Source organism: Heterodontus francisci, chromosome 34 (genome assembly GCF_036365525.1).
Source record: "Heterodontus francisci isolate sHetFra1 chromosome 34, sHetFra1.hap1, whole genome shotgun sequence".
Classification (NCBI taxonomy): domain Eukaryota; kingdom Metazoa; phylum Chordata; class Chondrichthyes; order Heterodontiformes; family Heterodontidae; genus Heterodontus; species Heterodontus francisci.
In genome coordinates, this window is record NC_090404.1 from 27,953,633 (window position 1) to 27,973,806 (window position 20,174).

The following is a 20,174-nucleotide window of genomic DNA, read 5'->3' on the forward strand; positions in this document are numbered from 1 at the left end:
GTCTATATTCTCTTAGGCTCTTTCTGATCATCTTCTGATAAGCCTGAGGTTTTTAGCTTATTCCAATAGCTATCTGAATTTGAACTGCTAGTTTATCTGGTTCTGGTGCAGCCAAATCAAGGAACCGTAGCTTTATCATATGTTTGAAAAGTTTGAATTTGGAAGGAGGATCACGGATTTCCAATTCATGCATGGGAATTTAACCAACATCCTGCTGACATTCCAGGGATTTTCCATGATTTCCTAGGTAGGAAGACGCTTTCATGCTTTCATTCACAGGTGGGTTTCAATGTGTTACAGATCTGGCTGCCTGCAGTACTTTTACTTACCATCACCTATTTCTGAACTCTCTGGCACTGCGGGTCTGTGACTCTGTTGCTTCCCTTCACACAGTTTTTCAGGCACTGTCCACAAAGTGGTGTTTTGGCGTGAACAGCACCATGATGTCTCAAATAGCTGTAATGGCTGTGATGGGTTTTTTTCAGCATTTTATTTTAAGCCTGCCTTTGAATCGATCAGCACCGGCCTTTTCCAGTCTTTTTCAAGCCTGCCTTTGAATTAACTTACACTGGCCTGAACAAAGTCAACTGATCGCACCCCCTTTGATGCTGAACCGGTGTCCCCTCAGTACAGTTACTCACTGTTCCGAATGGAGTACTGCCTGCTGATAGTGTTTCACCTCTTAGAGCTCTGTTGACAGCTTCTGCTCCCCTTGCAGAATGCTGCTGTAGTCCCAAGCTCAATCTGATACTCTCCCAATGTGCCTTAAAAACCCAAAATCTTCAACAAATCATTCACTGCAACCATATTGTGTTTCCTCTATCCTTCAACTGCAAACTCACCAATCACACAGATAGGACTGATAAACTATATTGTGAGTTCTTTATTTGAAGATTGTAGTAGTATATAAATATTGCTGGTGAGCTCTTACTAGAGCGTCTTGCTTGGTCAACTAACACATTTCAACGACTGTGTCACGTGCCAAACAACATCATATCCTCCCTGATGATGTATGCAAATTATGGACATACCCATTTAAAGATGTACTATAACAACAGCTACTGTCAGGGATCTGTGGACATGCACTCCAAAGTCCCTCTGTTCCTCTATACTTCCATTTATTGTGTGTTCCCTTGCGTTGTTAGCCTTCCCCAAATGAATTCCCTCACACCTCTCCAGATTGAATTCCAATTGCCGCTGTTCTGCCCATGTCACTTGTCCATTGATATCTTTTTGCAGTTTACAGCTTTCTCTTCATTATACCCACAAAGCCAAGCCTCCCTCGACAGCACCTTCTAAACCCATCACTTCTACCACCTTGAAGGACAAACACAACAGACACATGTGAACGCCACTACCTACAAGTTCCCCACCAAACCACACACCATCCTGACTTGGAACTATATCACTGTTTTTTCACTGTCACTGTGTCGCAAGCCTGGTACTCCCTCCCTAACAGCACTGTGGGTTTACCTACACCACATGGACTGCAGCGGTTCAAGAAGGCATCTCACCACCACCTTCTCAAGGGCAACTAGTGAGGGGCAATAAATGCTGGTCTAGCCAGCGAAGCACACATCCCATGAACAAATAAACCAAAGATTAGCACGTCTGAGGATTAGGAGCGTTTTAGCAACCAGCAAAGGGCTACCAAAAAGTTAATAAAAAAAGGAAAAAATAGAATATGGTAGTAAACTAGCCAGTAATATAAAAACAGTTCACACAAGCTTTTATCGGTATACAAAAAGGAAGAGAGTAGCTAAAGTAAACATTGGTCCCTTAGAAGCAGAGAGTGGAGAAATTAGCAGGGGGAAAGAGAAAATGGCAGATACATCGAACAAATATATTTTGTCTGTCTTTACATTAGAAGACACAGTTTCAGACTTAGGGACTAAAATGAATGAGAAAATTAAGGAAATTAATATCAGCAGAGAAAAAGTATTGGAGAAAGTTAAGGGACTAAAAGCCAACATTCACTGGGACCTGATGGCCTACACTCTGGGATTCGAAAAGAGATAGTGGATGTGGTAGGGCTAATTACCGAAATTCCTTCAATTCGGGAATGGTCCCATCACATTGGAAGTTGACAAATGTTACACCACTTTTCAAGAAAGGAGGGAGAGAGAAAATGGGGAACTACAGGCTAGTTAGCATAACATCAGTCATTGGAAAAATGCTGGAATCTATTATTAAGGAAGTTGTTATAATGCACTTAGAAAAGCACAGTCTGATTAGAACAAGTCAACATGGTTTTACTAAAGAGAAATCCTGCCTGCCAAATTTATTATAGTTTTTTGAGGATGTAACTAGTAGGGTAGATAAAGGAGAACCAGTAGATGTAATATACCTGGATTTCCAAAAGGCATTCGATAAGGTACCATAGGCTAATAGGCAAGATAAGGGCTCATGCAGTTGGGGGTAATATATTAGCATGGACAGAGGATTGGTTAATGGACAGGAAGGAAAGAGTGGATGTAAAAACAGGACATTTTCAAGTTGGCAGGCAGTGAATAGTTGAGTGGACATACGAATTGGGAGCAGGAATAGGCCACATGGCCTTTGAGCCTATTCCACCTTTCTTTAAGTTCATAGCTGATTAGTCCACATTCCTGCCTACCCCCGATAACCGATATGAACATATGAATTAGGAGTAGGAGCACCGCAAGGATCAGTGCTGGGGCTCAGTTATTTACAATCTATATTAATGACTTAGGTGAAGAGACAGAGAGCAACGTATCTAAGGAGCTGCTGATGCAAAGGTAGGTGGAAAGGTAAGGGAGCAGGAGGTGGGTCTCATGGACAGGTTGATCATGAAGAGGGCATATTAGATCATCGAACTGAAGAATGCACTGCCTGAGAGACTGGTGGAGGCTGATTCAATTACGACTTTCAAACAAGAAATGGATAAACACCTGAAGATACAAAGAATTAACAGGTTTACAGGGAAAAGGTGCGGGTGTGGAACTAGCTGACTCGATGGGCCGAATGGCCTCCTTTTGTGCTGTAACCATTCTATGATTCTATGCATAGTTACAGCACAGAAGCTCTGCAATATTTTCTCCAGATAATTATTCAATTCCCTTTTGACAGCCTGGGTTGAAAATGCCTCCACCTCACTCTCAGACATTTCATTCCAGATCCGAATGACTCGCTGCATAAAAGCATTTTTCCTCATGTCATCTCTGTTTCTTTAGCCAATTACCTTAAATTGGAATCCTCCCATTCTCGATCCTTCTGCCAATCTGAATGCTGGATTAAGGCTCCACTCTCTGAGGAGGAGTGGTTCGGATTTGTTTATAATTTATTGACAAGTTGTACTTACAGCTTTCCGTAATTTAAGTTATGTTGTTTTTTGAAATACTATGAATATAAGGTTAGCATTGGCCCGGAATGGAACCCACATCTCCACTGTGAGAAGCGAGATATATCCCGTGAACCACCAAGGCTCAGACTTAAACACAATGCAATACACTGGTCTCTACAATTTATTTATCCATTTTGTTAATACAAGATCAATAATTTTCCTCCACACAAGATCAGGTGGCAGGTTATTCAACCTTACCCGCCTTAGAGTGAAGACCAAAGTACGGAAAGTCCTCATCAGGGAACTCCTCTTTGCTGACGATGCTGCATTAACAACCCACACAGAAGAGTGTCTGCAGAGACTCAGTGACAGGATTGCGGCTGCCTGCAATGAATTTGGCCTAACCATCAGCCTCAAGAAAAGGAACATCATGGGACAGGACGTCAGAGATGCTCCATCCATCATTATCGGTGACCACACCCTGGAAGTGGTTCAAGAGTTCACCTACCTAGACTCAACTATCACCAGTAACCTGTCTCTCAATGCGCATGGGAAAGGCGTCCACTACTATGTCCAGACTGGCCAAGAGAGTGTGGGAAAATGGTGCACTGACATGGAACACAAAAGTCCGAGTGTTTCAAGCCTGTGTCCTCAGTACCTTGCTCTATGGCAGCGAGGCCTGGACAACGTACGTCAGCCAAGAGCGACGTCTCAATTCATTCCATCTTTGCTGCCTCTGGAGAATCCTTGGCATCAGGTGGCAGGACCGTATCTCCAACACAGAAGTCCTCGAGGCAGCCAACACCCTCAGCATATGCACCCTACTGAGCCAGTGGTGCTTGAGATGGCTTGGCCATGTGAGCCGCATGGAAGATGGCAGGATCCCCAAGGACGCATTGTACAGCGAGCTCGTCACTGGTATCAGACCAATCGGCCGTCCATGTCTCCGCTTTAAAGATGCCTGCAAACGCGACATGAAGTCCTGTGACATTGGTCACAAGTCATGGGAGTCGGTTGCCAGTGATCGCCAGAGCTGGTGGACAGCCATAAAGGCGGGGCTAAAGAGTGGCGAGTCAAAGAGACTTAGCAGTTGGCAGGAAAAAAGACAGAAGCGCAAGGAGAGAGCCAACTGTGTAACAGCCCCGACAACCAATTTTATCTGCAGTGCCTGTGGAAGAGCCTGTCACTCTAGAATTGGCCTTTATAGCAACTTCAGGTGCTGCTTCACTAACCACTAGGCGCTTACCCATTGTCTCTTGAGACAAGGATGCCAAAGAAGAAGAATGTGATTCAATAAATAGTAAACGACAACTAGTGTGAATCGTACTTGCCACTCATCAGCCCAAGCCTGAATGTAGTCCAGGTCTTGTTGCAAATGGACACGAAATGCCTCAGTATCTGAGGAGTTAAGAATGAACATTGTGCAATCATCAGCAAACATCCCCACTTCTGACTTTAATGGAGGAAAGGTCATTGATGAAGCAGCTGAAGATGTTTGGGCCTAGGACACTACCCTGAGGAACTCCTGCAGCAATGTCCTGGGGCTGAGATGATTGGCCTCCAACAATCACAACCATCTTCCTTTGTGTTAGGTATGACACAAACTAGTGGAGCGTTTTCCCCCAATTCCCATTGACTCCAGTTTTGCTTGGGCTTCTTGATGCCACACTCGGTCAAATGTTACCTTGATTTACAGATAGGGCTTTAAACTAAATGGTGGGGGGAGGGGGGGAGGGAGGGGGGTTCAGTTGCATGGAAAATTAGGAAGTCAAAGCTAAAGGAGAGGGTAGGACTGCAGGTTAGTGATGAGGCTGCTTGTTACCAGAAAATAAAAGGAAGGGACAGAACGTGTGGACGTCATATTGCACCAAGGAATCGTACAAGAGCAGGGAAATTTAATAATAGAACAGACTTAAAGGCTTTGTATCTGAATGCACGAAGCATTCAGAATAAAATTAATGACTTAACAGTGCAAATGGAGACAAATGTGTCTGATTTAGAGGGGATTACTGAGACGTGGCTGCAGGGAAACCAGGTTTGGGAATTGAATATCCAAGGGTACTCAATATTTCGGAAGGATAGGCAGGAAGGAAAAGGAGATGGTGTAGCTTTGTTAGTAAAGGAAGAGATCAGTGCTGTAGTGAGAAATGATATAGGAACTGGAGATCAAGACGTATCAAGAGATCAGTCTGGGTAGAAATAAGAAATAGCAAGGGAAAGAAGTCCCTGGTGGGAGTAATCTATAGGTCCCCAAACAGTAGTTCCGCAGTGGGGCACAGCATAAACCAGGAAATACTGGTGGCTTGTAAGAAAGGTATGGCAATAATCATGGGTGATTTTAATATGCATGTAGACTGGATTAATCATATTGGCAAGGGTAGCCTCGAGGGAGAGTTCATTGAATGTATTAGAGATTGTTTTTGGAGCAATATGTTGTGGAACCAACCAGAGAGCAGACTATTCTAGATTTGGTATTGTGTAATGAGGTGGGATTAGTTAATGATCTCATAGTTAAGGATCCTCTGGGGAAGAGTGAACATAGCATGCTAGAATTTCAAATTCAGTTTGAGAGCGAGAAGCTGGAGTCCCACACTAGTATTCTGGAGTTAAACAAAGGTAATTACATAGGCATGAGGACAGATTTGGCCCTAGTGGACTGGGCTGGAAGACTAAAAGCTAGGACAGTTGATGAGCAGTGGCAGATGCTTAAGGAGATATTCAATTCTTCCCAACTAAAATATATTCCAGAGAGGAAGAAAGATTGTAAGAGGGGGAAAAACATCCATGGCTAAGCAAGGAATTTAAGGATAACATAAAGACAAAATCTAAGGCATACCATATTGCAAAGGCCAGTGGCAGGCTGAAAGATTGGGAAACTTTTAAAGATCAACAAAGTGTTACTAAAAAAGTAATAAAAAGAACAAAGGTAAATTATGAAAGAAAACTAGCGCAAAATATAAAAACGGAGAGCAAAAGCTTCTATAAGTATATAAAATGGAAGAGAGTAGCTAAAGTGAATGTTGGTCCCTTGGAGGATGAGACGGGGAACACAGAAATGGCAGAGACACTAAATCAGTATTTTGCCTCAGTTTTCACGGTGGAGGACATGAGTACCATCCCAATAGTAACAAGTTATGCAGAAGTTATAGAAAGGGAGGAACTTAGAACAATCATCATCACTAGGAAAAAAGTATTGAGCAAACTATTGGGATTGAAGGCAGACAAGTCCTCAGGGTCTGATGGCCTACATCCTAGGGTCTTAAAGGAAGTGGCATTGGAGATAGTTCATCCATTGGTTATAATATTCCAAAATTCCCTGGATGCGGGAAAGGTTCTAGTGGATTGGAAAAAAAGCTAAAAGAGCACCCTTATTCAAAAAAGGGAGGCAGAAAGTAGGAAACCATAGACCAGTTAGTTTAACATCAGTCGTTGGGAAATTGTTAGAATCCATTATTAATGAAATAATAACAGGACATTTAGAAAGTCAAAACGCAATCCATCAGAGTCAGCATGGTTTTATGAAGGGTAAGTCGTGTTTGACTAATTTGCTCGAGGTTCTTTGAAGATGTAACAAATAAAGTGGATAATGGGGATCCTGTGGATGTAGTATATCTGGACTTCCAGCAAGCATTTGATAAGGTGCCGCACAAAAGGTTAATACACAAGGTAAGATCACATGGGGTTAGGGGCAATTTATTAGCTTGGATAGAAGATTGGCTAACCAACAGAAAACGGAGAGTCGGAATAAACAGGTCGTTTACTGGTTGGTAAGATGTAACTAGTGGGGTGCCACAGGGTTTGGTCCTCAGGCCCCAACTATTTACAATCTATATTAATGACTTGGATGCAGGGATAGAAGATACTCTAGCCAAATTTGCAGATGATACTAAAATAGGTTGCAATAAAGGAATAAGACATTTACAGGATGGATATGGATAGGTTAGGTGACTGGGCCAAAATTTGGCAGATGGAGTTTAACATGGGTAAGTGTGAGATTAACCATTTTGGTTAGAAGAATAGAAAGGCAAATCATTATCTAAATGGAGAGAAACTTCAGAGTACTTCAGTGCAGAGGGATCTGGGTGTCCGTGTGCATGAATCACAGAAAACTAGTATGCAGGTGCAGCAGGTAATAAGGAAGGCAAATGGAATTTTGGCATTTATTGCTAAAGGAATAGAGTATAACAGCAGGGAAGTGTTGCTGCAACTGTACAAGGCATTAGTGAGACCACACCTGGAGTATTGCGTACAGTTTTGGTTCCCTCACTTGAGAAAGAATGTAGTTGCATTGGAGGCAATTCAGAGGAAGTTCACTAGATTGATTCCAGAGATGAGGGATTTGCCTTATCAAGAGAGATTGAGCAGTTTAGGCCTTTACTCTCTGGAGTTTAGAAGAATGAGAGGAGATCTAATTGAGGTATATAAGATGATTAAGGGGATTGGCAAAGTAGACATAGAGAGGATGTTTCCTCTGGTGGGGAAATCTAGAACAAGAGGTCATAGTTTTAGGATAAGTGGTCGCAAATTTAAAACAGAGATGAGGAGAAATTATTTCTCTCAAAGGGTCGTGGATCTGTGGAATTCACTACCCCAGAGTGCAGTGGATGCTGGGACATAGAGTAAATTCAAGGAGATAGACAGATTTTTAATTAGTAAAGGGTTGAAGGGTTATGGAGAATGGGCAGGAAAGTGGAGTTGAGGCCGAGATGAGATCAGCCATGATCGTATTGAATGGCGGAGCAGGCTCGAGGGGCTGAATTGCCTACTCCTGCTCCTAGTTCTTATGTTCTTATGATGTCAAGGGCAGTCACTGTCAGCTCTGAATACAGCTCTATTTTCCATATTTGGACCAAGGCTGTAATGAGGTCTAGAATTGAATGCTCCTGATGGAACCCAAACTGAACATCGGTCAGCGAATTGTCACTGAGTAAGTGCCACTTGATGGCACTGTCGACGACACCTTCCAACACTTTACTAATCATTGAGAGTAGACGGATGGAGCAGTAATTGGCCGGATTGGATTCCTCCCGATTTTTGTGGACAGGACATACCTGGGAAATTTTCCACATTGTCAGGTAGATGTCTGTATTGTAGCTGTACTGGAACAGCTTGTCTAAGGGCACGGCTAGTTCTGGGACACACGTCTTCAGTATGACAGCTGAGATTTTGTCAGGGCCGATAGTCTTTGTTGTATCCACTGCCTTCACCTGTCTCTTGACATCACGTGGATTTAATTGAACTGTCTGATGATGGTGAGGACCAATTCTCTCTTCAACCCAGGACTGAATCTGCTTCCACCACACTCTCGGTATTGTAAATAGCTGAGGCCCCAGCACTGATCCTTGAGGCACTCCACTAGTTACGGCCTGCCATCTTGAAAATGCTCCACTTGCTTTCTGTCCATTAACCAATCCTCTACCCATGCTAATATATTACCCCAATTCCATGAGCCTTTATCTCGTGTATTAATCTTCTGTGGCATCTTCTCGAATGCCTTTTGGAAATCCAATTACACTATATTTACTGGTGCCCTTTATCTACCCTTTCAGTTACATCCTCAGAATTCTCAAATAAATTTGGCAAACTTGATTTCCCTTTCGTAAAACCATTTGTTTGATCACACTATGATTTTCTAGTAGCTTGTTAAGACTTCCTTAATCATAGATTCCAGCATTTTCCCAATGACTGGTGTTAGACCAACTGGCCTGTAGTTCTCCATGCTTTACAGAATGACTTGTACCTCCAGCAGTGCAATGGGTTCGCGTACTTAGACAGTAGTACATTTAGGGAGCTTATGCTGGGGTTGTGAGTGAGTGCCTCACCAAAAATGCAGATTTTAGAGACTGGGAGCAGTGTAAAGCCACTCAGCAGTGGATAGAGCTGTGATCAGTGAGTCCAAACTGATCATTCGAGGAGATAAAAGAGAAACAACTGTAAGGTAACATCCCAGGAACAGGAGCCACTTACGTTGAGTGCACTGCTAAACTTCATAGTCATTTACAGCACAGAAGGAAACCATTTGGTCCATGCCAGCTTTGCACGGAGCTGTACCATCAGGCTCGATCCCTGTAGCCCTGCAAGTCTATTTCTCTCAGACTTCCTCTTGAAGTCATTGATCATTTCTGCTTCAACCACCTTTGTGAGCAGCGAGTTCCAGGTCATTACCACCTGCTATGTAAAAAAAAAGTGCTTCCTCATATTCCCCCTGTATCTTTCCCCCCAGAACTTGCAATCTGTGGCCCCTAGTCCTTGTACCAATTTGTTAATGGCTTTTCCTCATCTAACTTATCCAAGCCTGTCATAATCTGATACACTTCTATTAAATCTCCCCTCAATCTCCTTTGTTCTAAGGAGAATAAACCCAGCTTTTCCAACCTAACATTGTAACTAAAATCCTCCATTCCTGGAACCATTCTGGTAACTCTTCACTACACCCTCTCAAGTACCCTCACATTCTTCTTGATGTGTGGTGACCAGAACTGGACGCAGTGCTCTAGTTGGGGCCTAACCAGAGCTTTATACAGGTTCAGCATAACTTCCCTGCTTTTGTACTCAGTCCGCTGTTTACGAAGCCCAACATTCCCTGTGTTTTACTAACCACTCTCAATATGTTCTGCCACCCTCAACGATCTATGCGCCTGCACCCCCAGGTCCCTGTGTTCCTGCACACACTTTAGAACTGTTCCATTAAGTCTATATTGCCTCTCCCTGTTCCTTCTGCCAAAATGCATCACCTCACACTTGTCAGTATTAAATTCCATCTGCCACTTCTCTGCCCATTCTGCTAGTCGATCACTGTCCTGTTGCAGGTGGTTCATGTCATGCTCACTGTTTGCTGCAGCATTAAGTTTGGTGTGATCAACAAATTTTGAGATTCTGCTCTGTATTCCAAAATTGAAGTAATTTATATAAAGCAAAAAAACAAACAAAAAACAGTGGTCCCAGCACTGACCCTTGGGGAACACCACTGTCTACCATCCTCCAGTCTGAAAAACAACCATTTCCTTTGACTCGCTGTTTTCTGTCTTTAAGCCAATATTTTATCCAATTGGACACTGACACTGAACCTCATGAGCCTCAGTTTTGTTAACAAGCCTTTTATTTGGTACCTTATCAAACACTTTCTTAAAATCCATATAAACAACATTCAACACATTCCCTTCATCAACTTTCTCTGTTACTTCATCAAAAAACTAAATTAAATTAGTCATGCATGATCCGCCTTTTACAAATCTATGCTGACTATCCTTAATTAACTTGAACCTCTCTACGTGTAAAGTGATATTTTCCCTGGTTATTGTTTTTATAACCTTCCCCACCACTGATGTTAAACTAACAGGCCAGTAGTTGCTTGGACTGTCCTTACACATTTCTTGAATAAGGGTGTCACATTTGCCTCTCTCCAATTCTTTGGCACCTTCTATCCTCACTCAAACATTCAGAACTTGTGGAAAGACCTTGACCCATCTTGGACTGAGTCTGAGAAGTTTCTCCAACAGAGGGCGGCACAGTGGCGCAGTGGTTAGCACCGCAGCCTCACAGCTCCAGGGACCCGGGTTCAATTCTGGGTACTGCCTGTGCGGAGTTTGCAAGTTCTCCCTGTGACCGCATGGGTTTTCCCCGGGTGCTCCGGTTTCCTCCCACTGCTAAAGACTTGCAGGTGATAGGTAAATTGGCCATTGTAAATTGCCCCCAGTGTAGGTAGGTGGTAGGGAATATGGGATTACTGTAGGGTCAGACTACTGGTAACACATATGCAGTCATATTCAGCTGGCCTCAGACACCGGAAACATCGGAGGAATCTATGATGGCATTAAGAGAGCTCTTGGGCCAACCATCAAGAAGATTGCCCCCCTCAAATCTAAATCAGGGGACATAATCACTGACCAACGCAAACAAATGGACCGCTGGGTTGAGCACTACCTAGATCTGTACTCCAGGGAGAATGTTGTCACTGCGACTGCCCTCAATGCAGCCCAGCCTCTACCAGTCATGGATGAGCTGGACATACAGCCAACCAAATCGGAACTCAGTGATGCCATTGATTCTCCAGCCAGTGGAAAAGCCCCTGGGAAGGACAGCATTACCCCTGAAATAATCAAGAGTGCCAAGCCTGCTATACTCTCAGCACTACATGACCTGCTTTGCCTGTGTTGGGACGAGAGAGCAGTACCTCAGGACATGCACGATGCCAATATCATCACCCAAAGGTGACCGCGGTGACTGCAACAACTACCGTGGAATCTCCCTGCTCAGCATAGTGGGGAAAGTCTTTGCTCGAGTCACTCTAAACAGGCTCCAGAAGCTGGCCGAGCACGTCTACTCTGAGGCATAGTGTGGCTTTCGTGCAGAGAGATCGACCGTTGACATGCTGTTCTCCCTTCGTCAGATACAGGAGAAATGCCGTGAACAACAGATGCCCCTCTACATTGCTTTCATTGATCTCACCAAAGCCTTTGACCTCGTCAGCAGACGTGGTCTCTTCAGATGACTAGAAAAGATTGGATGCCCACCAAAGCTACTAAGTATCATCACCTCATTCCATGACAATATGAAAGGCACAATTCAATATGGTGGCTCCTCATCAGAGCCCTTTCCTATCCTGAGTGGCGTGAAACAGGGCTGTGTTCTCGCACCCACACTTTTTGGGATTTTCTTCTCCCTGCTGCTCTCACATGCGTTCAAGTCCTCTGAAGAAGGAATTTTCCTCCACACAAGATCAGGGGGCAGGTTGTTCAACCTTGCCCGTCTAAGAGCGAAGTCCAAAGTACGGAAAGTCCTCATCAGGGAACTCCTCTTTGCTGACGATGCTGCTTTAACATCTCACACTGAAGAGTGTCTGCAGAGTCTCATCGACAGGATTGTGGCTGCCTGCAATGAATTTGGCCTAACCATCAGCCTCAAGAAAACGAACATCATGGGGCAGGACGTCAGAAATGCTCCATCCATCAATATTGGCGGCCACGCTCTGGAAGTGGTTCAAGAGTTCACCTACCTAGACTCAACTATCAACAGTAACCTGTCTCTAGATGCAGAAATCAACAAGCGCATGGGAAAGGCTTCCACTGCTATGTCCAGACTGGCCAAGAGTGTGTGGGAAAATGGCGCACTGACACGGAACACAAAAGTCCGAGTGTATCAAGCCTGTGTCCTCAGTACCTTGCTCTATGGCAGCGAGGCCTGGACAACGTATGTCAGCCAAGAGCGACGTCTCAATTCATTCCATCTTCGCTGCCTCCGGAGAATCCTTGGCATCAGCTGGCAGGACCGTATCTCCAACACAGAAGTCCTCGAGGTGGCCAACATCCCCAGCTTATACACACTACTGAGTTAGCGGTGCTTGAGATGGCTTGGCCATGTGAGCCGCATGGAAGATGGCAGGATCCCCAAAGACACATTGTACAGCGAGCTCGCCACTGGTATCAGACCCACCGGCCGTCCATGTCTCCGCTATAAAGACGTCTGCAAACGCGACATGAAATCCTGTGACATTGATCACAAGTCGTGGGAGTCAGTTGCCAGCGTTCGCCAGAGCTGGCGGGCAGCCATAAAGACGGGGCTAAAGTGTGGCGAGTCGAAGAGACTTAGTATTGGCAGGAAAAAAGACAGAGGCGCAAGGGGAGAGCCAACTGTGTAACAGCCCCAACAAACAAATTTCTCTGCAGCACCTGTGGAAGAGCCTGTCACTCTAGAATTGGCCTTTATAGCCACTCCAGGCGCTGCTTCACAAACCACTGACCACCTCCAGGCGCTTATCCATTGTCTCTCGAGATAAGGAGGCCAAAGAAGAAGAGTATAAATGGGTGGTTCTTGGTCGGCACAGACTCGATGGGCCGAAGGGCGTGTTTCAGTGCTGTATCTCTAAATATAAATAGAGGCTGATTTTGACCTTGAGCCACAATTGAAATTTCCACTTCATCAGACGTGTCTCTCTGACTCTGCCTTGGATCTGAACACAGACTTTCTCTTGCACTAGTTTCTGGCACGAATTGTGTTTGAGTAACTATTGGTGCTCAACTTGTAACCAAATTATCTGATTCTTTCCAACTTCCTTCTTTTTTGTGAACGTCTGAAGGTAAAACATGATCTATATGTACAAAACTAATCTTTCCACTACCAAACATCTTGACTAAATATGTGCGAGGACCACATCTTCCACCACTCTTCCTGGCAGCCACTTCAACCACTTGTGAAGATGATTCTTCACTCTAACCTTCTGGTTTAACTTCAGACTTCTTTCTCCCACTCTACCCCTATCATGACTCTCTTTCTATCTTGATTGTTTCTCTTCTACTGGAAATGCTAAATGTGGCTTCAGCAATGAAATACTCATTCTGGGATTTCTTCTGAGAAACAATTCAGCTGGCGTTATACTGTTAGCAGTGTGAGGGGTGTTACGATAGATAAACAGAAAGATCACCAGTGTGTGATCCAATGATAACTGACTTTTGTTCAGATTGGTATCCAGCATTTGCTTGACAAGAGCATGCTTAACAATCTGCACTGCGCGCTCTGCTGCTCCTTTGGAAGCAGGATGATACAGTGGAACTCTAGTGTGTTTTACAACATTTGTTCTCATGAATTGTGCAAACTCTTCTAAACAAAACTGAGGTATGTTTTCAGACACAATTTCCTCTGGAAACCCATAAGCAGCAAACGAACTACACAAATTATCTGGAGTTTTGCTAGTTGTTGCTCGATTCATCGGAAACCCCTCAACTCACTTCGAATATCTCTTTCTCAATGAATATCTGTTGTCCTTCTAATTCTGTGAAATCTATGTACAGCCTCTGCCGCACTCCAGCTGGCCATTTCCATGGCTGCAAAGATACCGATAGTGGCTTCTTTTCTACATGCTCATTATGTTTTCGATGTCTTTATCTAACCCTGACCACCAAAGATAGCTCCTCGCTAGACTCTGTACCAAACACATCCCTAAGTGTTGATCATGAAGATCAGATAGCAATTGCAATATGTACCTTCCAGGGATTACAACTCTGGCTCCCCACATGACACAACCTTTATCAACTGACAATTCATTCTTATGCATAAAAAATTGCCCGAATTCTAAATCCAGTATCTGTGTTTCCCACCCATTTGTCATATAGTTTTGCACCCTTGCCCATACGTGGTCGCTATGAGTTGTTCCACCAATGTTGTGACTGGCAACTCATCTACGTATGAAAAGAAAAATACATCTTCCCTGTGGGGCTATATCTCTGGTGGAGATGGTAATCTAGACATTGCATCAGCATTACAATGATCTTCTGATAATCCTCTATTTAATGTGGTGCTTATAAGCAGACACAATCAAAGCCCATCTCTGCACTGGGACTTCAGCTAAAGTGGGTACTGGAGATGTTGGATTCAGAATAGCCATCAGTGGCACTGTGACAGCTAAAATCATGAAACTACGACCATTAAAAGTACTTATGAAATCTTTTTACTCCAAAAATCAAGGACAATCTTTCATGTTCTAACTGAGCATAATGTCGATCACTGGCACTGAGGATGTGACTGGCAAATGCAGTCAGTCTCTCCTCATCACAATCCAAGAGATCACAGCACCTACTCCGTATGGAGGGGCATCACATGCGATCTTAATCTCTTTGAACACGTAATAATGTACAAGCATCACACCCTGTACAAGTTGACTTTTGCACAATTTGAATGCCTTGTCGCACGCCTTCATCGAATTCCATGGAACACCCTTCCTTTAAGAGTTCATTCAGCAGATGCAATAATGTTGCCAGATTTGCAATGAATTTACCGTTGTAATTTACGAGGCCCAAAACAGATCTGAACTCAGAGATGTTCTGAGGGTGTGGTACATTTCCAATTGCTTGACTCTTACTCATGGTAGGATGTAATCCATCCTTGTCTACCTTGTGACCCAAGCACACTACAGAGTTTTGAAACAGTTCATATTTGTGTGCCTTCACCTGAACTCCATGCTTTTCCAAACGTTGGACCACTTATTTCAGTCTGTTATCATGGGTCTGCTTGTTTGGAGCTGGAATAAGTTTGTCATCCAAATAGCACACTACTCCCTCCGTTCCTTGCAAAGTTTGGTTCCTCGCCCCTTGGAAAATTCCTGGGGCTGAAGATAAACCAAATGGCAGCCTATGAAACTGAAATAGACCCATGTGTGTATTGATAGTCAAGTATGAATTAAACTCAGCGTCTAACTCAAGTTGCAGACAGGCATTTGTCAGATCTAACTTTGAAAAAAATCTGGCCTCCTGTCAACGTTGTGAACAGATCCCCCATGTTTGGAAAGGTATTGGGTGGATTACATTCCAGTTTACATACCTGTTTTACAGTTACCTTATAATCAGCACATACTCTTACACTACCATCTGACTTTGGTACTACCACTATGGGAATAGCCCAATTACTCAGCTCTACCTTAGAGATAATGTTCTCAGTCTCAAGTATTTTCAGTTCTTGCTCTACCTTCTCTCTTAGAGCATAGGGTACTGGACACAACCTACGATTCACTGGTCTTGTGTTCCTCTGAACTTGTACCCTTGAATCAATTTGTCAGTTTCACTGAACACCTTAGGGTACTTGTCGAGCACGTTGTCTTGTGATATGTCATTTCAACATGAGAAAGCACGATCTAATTTAACTTAAGTGCTGCTAACCAGTTTCTTCCTAACAAGGCTGTTTTTTTTCACTTTTCACAACAATGGGCAATTTCACACACTGCTCATTGTATGTGACCAGAACCGACACATTTCCAATTGCGGCACTATCTCACCTCCATAACTGTGTAACTCTACTCACAACTTTTCCAGCTGACGTTGACTCATGATACAGTGACTCTGAAATTACACTAACACTAACTGATGCACCCGTGTTGACCTCCATGGTTTTTCTTTTATTCATTTGTTGGGATGTGAGTGTTGCTCGCAAGGCCAGCATTTATTGCCCATCCCGAATTGCCTGCTGTAGTCCTTGGGTTGTAGGTACACCGACACTGCTGTTAGGAAGGGAGTTCCAGGATTTCTGCTTACTCATCAGCAGCTTATTTACTTCAGCTGATGACTGACAGTTGTTAACTCTCACTTCTCTCAAGTCACATTCAGCCATGTCCATGGACAGTGCTGTTTGACAAGCTATGTCAAAACTCACCTTTGGCAATGTCATCAACTCACTGTGAATGTGCTCATCTTTTAAGCTGCAAACAAATCTGTCACTCAACACTCGCTCCTGAAATTCTCCAAACTTACAATGAAGTGACAGCTTTTTCAAGGTCACAATAAACTCCCCAATGTCCTCATTGGGCAGCTGATACCTTGTTCCAAAATGATAGCTTTCTGCAATCTCCGATGGTTTGGGATTGTAATGCTGCTCAAACTTAATCAAAATGTCCTTCAGCGGCGTGTCCTTTGGTTTTGCTGGGGTGAGGAAATTCTTGAGCATTTCATACATTCCGGGCCTGCTTCAGTGTAAAATATCACTCTGTCTTTTCCCACTCTGCCTGGTTGACAGCTACATTATCAGGATCTTCGAGGGTATTGTTAACAGTGAAAAACATCTCTAGCCACTCCACGTACACAGTGAAAGTCTCTAGCTCAACGCAGTACTGCACCAGTCACCCTCTAATTCCTGTAGACACAGCCATCTTGGAAGTTCAGTCCACCCACATGTACCAGCCAACTTTTAGACTGAATTTTAGGCCATTTTTCTGAAACAAAGAACACTCACAAGTCCCTCGTTGGTTAGCTGGGAACTCCTCCAACCTAAAATTCTTCATCTAGGGATTCCAGAATCCCATCCTCCTCGCCAAAAATGTCATATCTTTCCTGACAAACATCACTCGTGTATACAACACGGAGGGGGTTGGGTAAAAGAGACTGATTGAATCTGTTTTTTCTTATACACATTACAGTGAAATACATTTTCTTGCCTTGTGTCCTTGCCTTTTCACCTCAGGACACTGAGAAAGATTGGAAAGAAAATTTCTTGTCATTTCTATGACCAGATTTGGAACCAGACCTGCTGAATGACATGTTAAATGGTGCCAATCCTTCACTGCAGCTCAGCCCATCACCATCATCATCATCAGCCTGCTAGTTCTGTCCTTGCACTACATCTGTTGAACAACGTTAACTTCTTGTAGCTCCGCTTTCTTCTCTAGAGGAGCAGAGGGAGCTGGAGGAAAAACGGTGACAGAAGCAGGAGATCCCACATGAAACTGGCTGCATTTGACGTGTGCCAATTCTTTCTACTGATGTACAACAGCCATGCATTGCCTTGCATATTTCGCTGGAGCCGCATTAATTAAGTTGGTGCATTTTGGAAATTGAAACTTGTACATTTGCTTGTGGTTCTATTTCATCTCAGTGTCCAATTCATGTTCATGTCTACAACACTCAGTGCTGTCGATTGTCTGAAAAAGACTTCTATGTTTTAACTGAACATGCCATTTTGTATGATAAGCAGGTCTGCGGCGGAAGTAGTCAAAAGTGAAGTAATGGGGAAAGCAGCGTGGATCAGCAAACTAGCACATGCCCCAAGCAATTTCCCTGGTGGTCCAGTGGTTATGATTCAGCACTTCCAAGACTATAGGTTGGCTTCAATTCCCAGTCAGGCAATGTTTTCTTACTATTGCACTGTGAACTGACCAAGCCAATGCAACATATATGCTGAATGAAAGCTAGAAATGCTCAACACCTGTAGCAATATCTATGAGGTGAAAAACAGAGCTCACTTTCAAGATCAATGGTTAGTCTGCAGAAGTCAGAGATTACAGAAGGAGGCCATTTGGCCCATCGTGTCCACACTGGTTCTGAAAGAACAGCTACCTCAGTTCCGTTTCCCTGCCTTCTCCCCGTAACCCTGCACATTCTTCCTTTTCATATAACTGTCTAATTCCCTTCTGAATGCTTCAATTGAACCTGCCCCCACCATGTTCCAGGCAGTGCATTCCAGACCTTAACCACTCGCTGCATGAAAAAGTTTTTTCCTCATGTCACTTTTGCTTCCCTTACCAAATACTTTAAATCTCTGTCCTCTCACTCTCAATCCTTTCACAAATGGGAACAGTTTCTCACTATCTACTCTGTCCAGACCCCTCATGATTTTGACTATCTCTATCAAATCACCTCTCAGCCTTCTCTTCTCCAAGGAAAACAGTCCTAACTTCTCCAATCTATCTTCATAACTGAAGTTCCTCACATCTGGAACCATTCCTGTGAATCTTTTCTCTACTTTCTCCAGTGCCCTCACGTCTTTCCTCCAGTGCGACGTCCAGAATTGGACACAATATTCCAGCTGAGGCTGAACTAGTGTCTTATACAAGTTCAACATAACTTCCTTGCTCTTGTACTCTATGCCCATATTAGTAAAGTCCAGGATAATTTGGAGTGTACGTCGACAGGTCCCTGAAGGTGGCAGGACAGGGAGGAATGTTATCCATTATTGGCCGAGGTATAGAATACAAAAGAAAGGATGTAATGTTGGAACTGTATAAAATGCTGGTTGGACCACAGCTGGAGTGTTGCGTACAGTTCTGGTCACCACATTACAGGAAAGACAGAATTGCTTTGGAAAGTGTACAGAGATTTACAAGAATATTGCCAGGGCTTGAAAGTTGCAGCCAGGAGGAAAGATTGACTCAGCTAAAATTGTTTTCCATAGAACAGAGGTGGCTGAGGGGGTGACTTAATTGAGGTGTACAAAATTATGAGGGGCCTAGATAGAGTAGACAGAAAGGACCTGTTTCCGCTAGTGGAGATGTCAAGTATCGGGGGCACAGATTTAAGATGATTGGTAGAAGGGTGAGAGGGGACATGAGGCAATACATTTTGGACTTCATTGCCAGGAACAGTGGTGGAGGCAGAAACCTTCAACTCATTTAACAGGTACCTGGACATGCACCTAAAGTGCTGTAACCTGAAAGGTTATGGACCAGGTGTTGGAAGGTGGGATTATATTGGGCAGCTAGTTTTTCTGGCCACGCAGACATGATGGGCTGAAGGGCCTTCTTCTATGCCATAATTTTTCGATGGTTCACTTATCTGAGTCCTGGGATGAGGAGATTGTTGTATTTATTCACAGAATGTGGGCATTGCTGGAAAGGCCAGTATTTATTGTCCATTCCGAATTGCCCTTGAGAAGGTGGTGTTGAGCCACCTCCTTGAATGTAACTGACTGTCTTGCTCGGCCATTTCATATGGTAGTGAAGAGTTGACCACATTTCGGTGGGTCTGGAGTCACATATAGGCCAGATCGGGTAAGGACGGCAGATTTCCTTCCCTAAAATAAATTAGTGAACCAGGTGGGTTTTTAGGACAATCAGCAGTTTCATGGTTACCATTACTGATACTAGCTTTTTTTAAAATCCCAGATTAATTTAATTGATTGAGTTCAACTCCCTGAACTGCTGTGGTCGGATTTGAATTCGTGTCTCTGCATCATTAGTCCAGGCCTCTGGATTACTAGTTCAGCAACATACCCACTATGCTACAGCACCACCCACTGTGCTCCATCACCTCCTGTGAGGAGAGATTGAGTAGACTAGGCCAATATTCCCTGGGGTTTAGAAGAATGAGAGGTGATCTGACAGAAACATAATAAATTCTTAAGGGACTTGACAGGGTAGATGCTGAGAAAATGTTTCCCCTGTCTGGGGAATCTAGAACACCGGGTCACAGTCTCAGGATAAGGGGGTCGGTCATTTAGGACTGAAATGAGGAGAAATGTCTTCACTGAAAGGGTTGTGAATCTTTGGAATTGTCTACCCCAGGGAGCTGTGGATGCTCAGTCGTTGAGTATATTTAAGACAGAGATTGATAGATTTTTGGGTACTGAGGGAATTAAGGGATATGGGGATAGTGCGGGAAGGTGGAGTTGAGGTAGA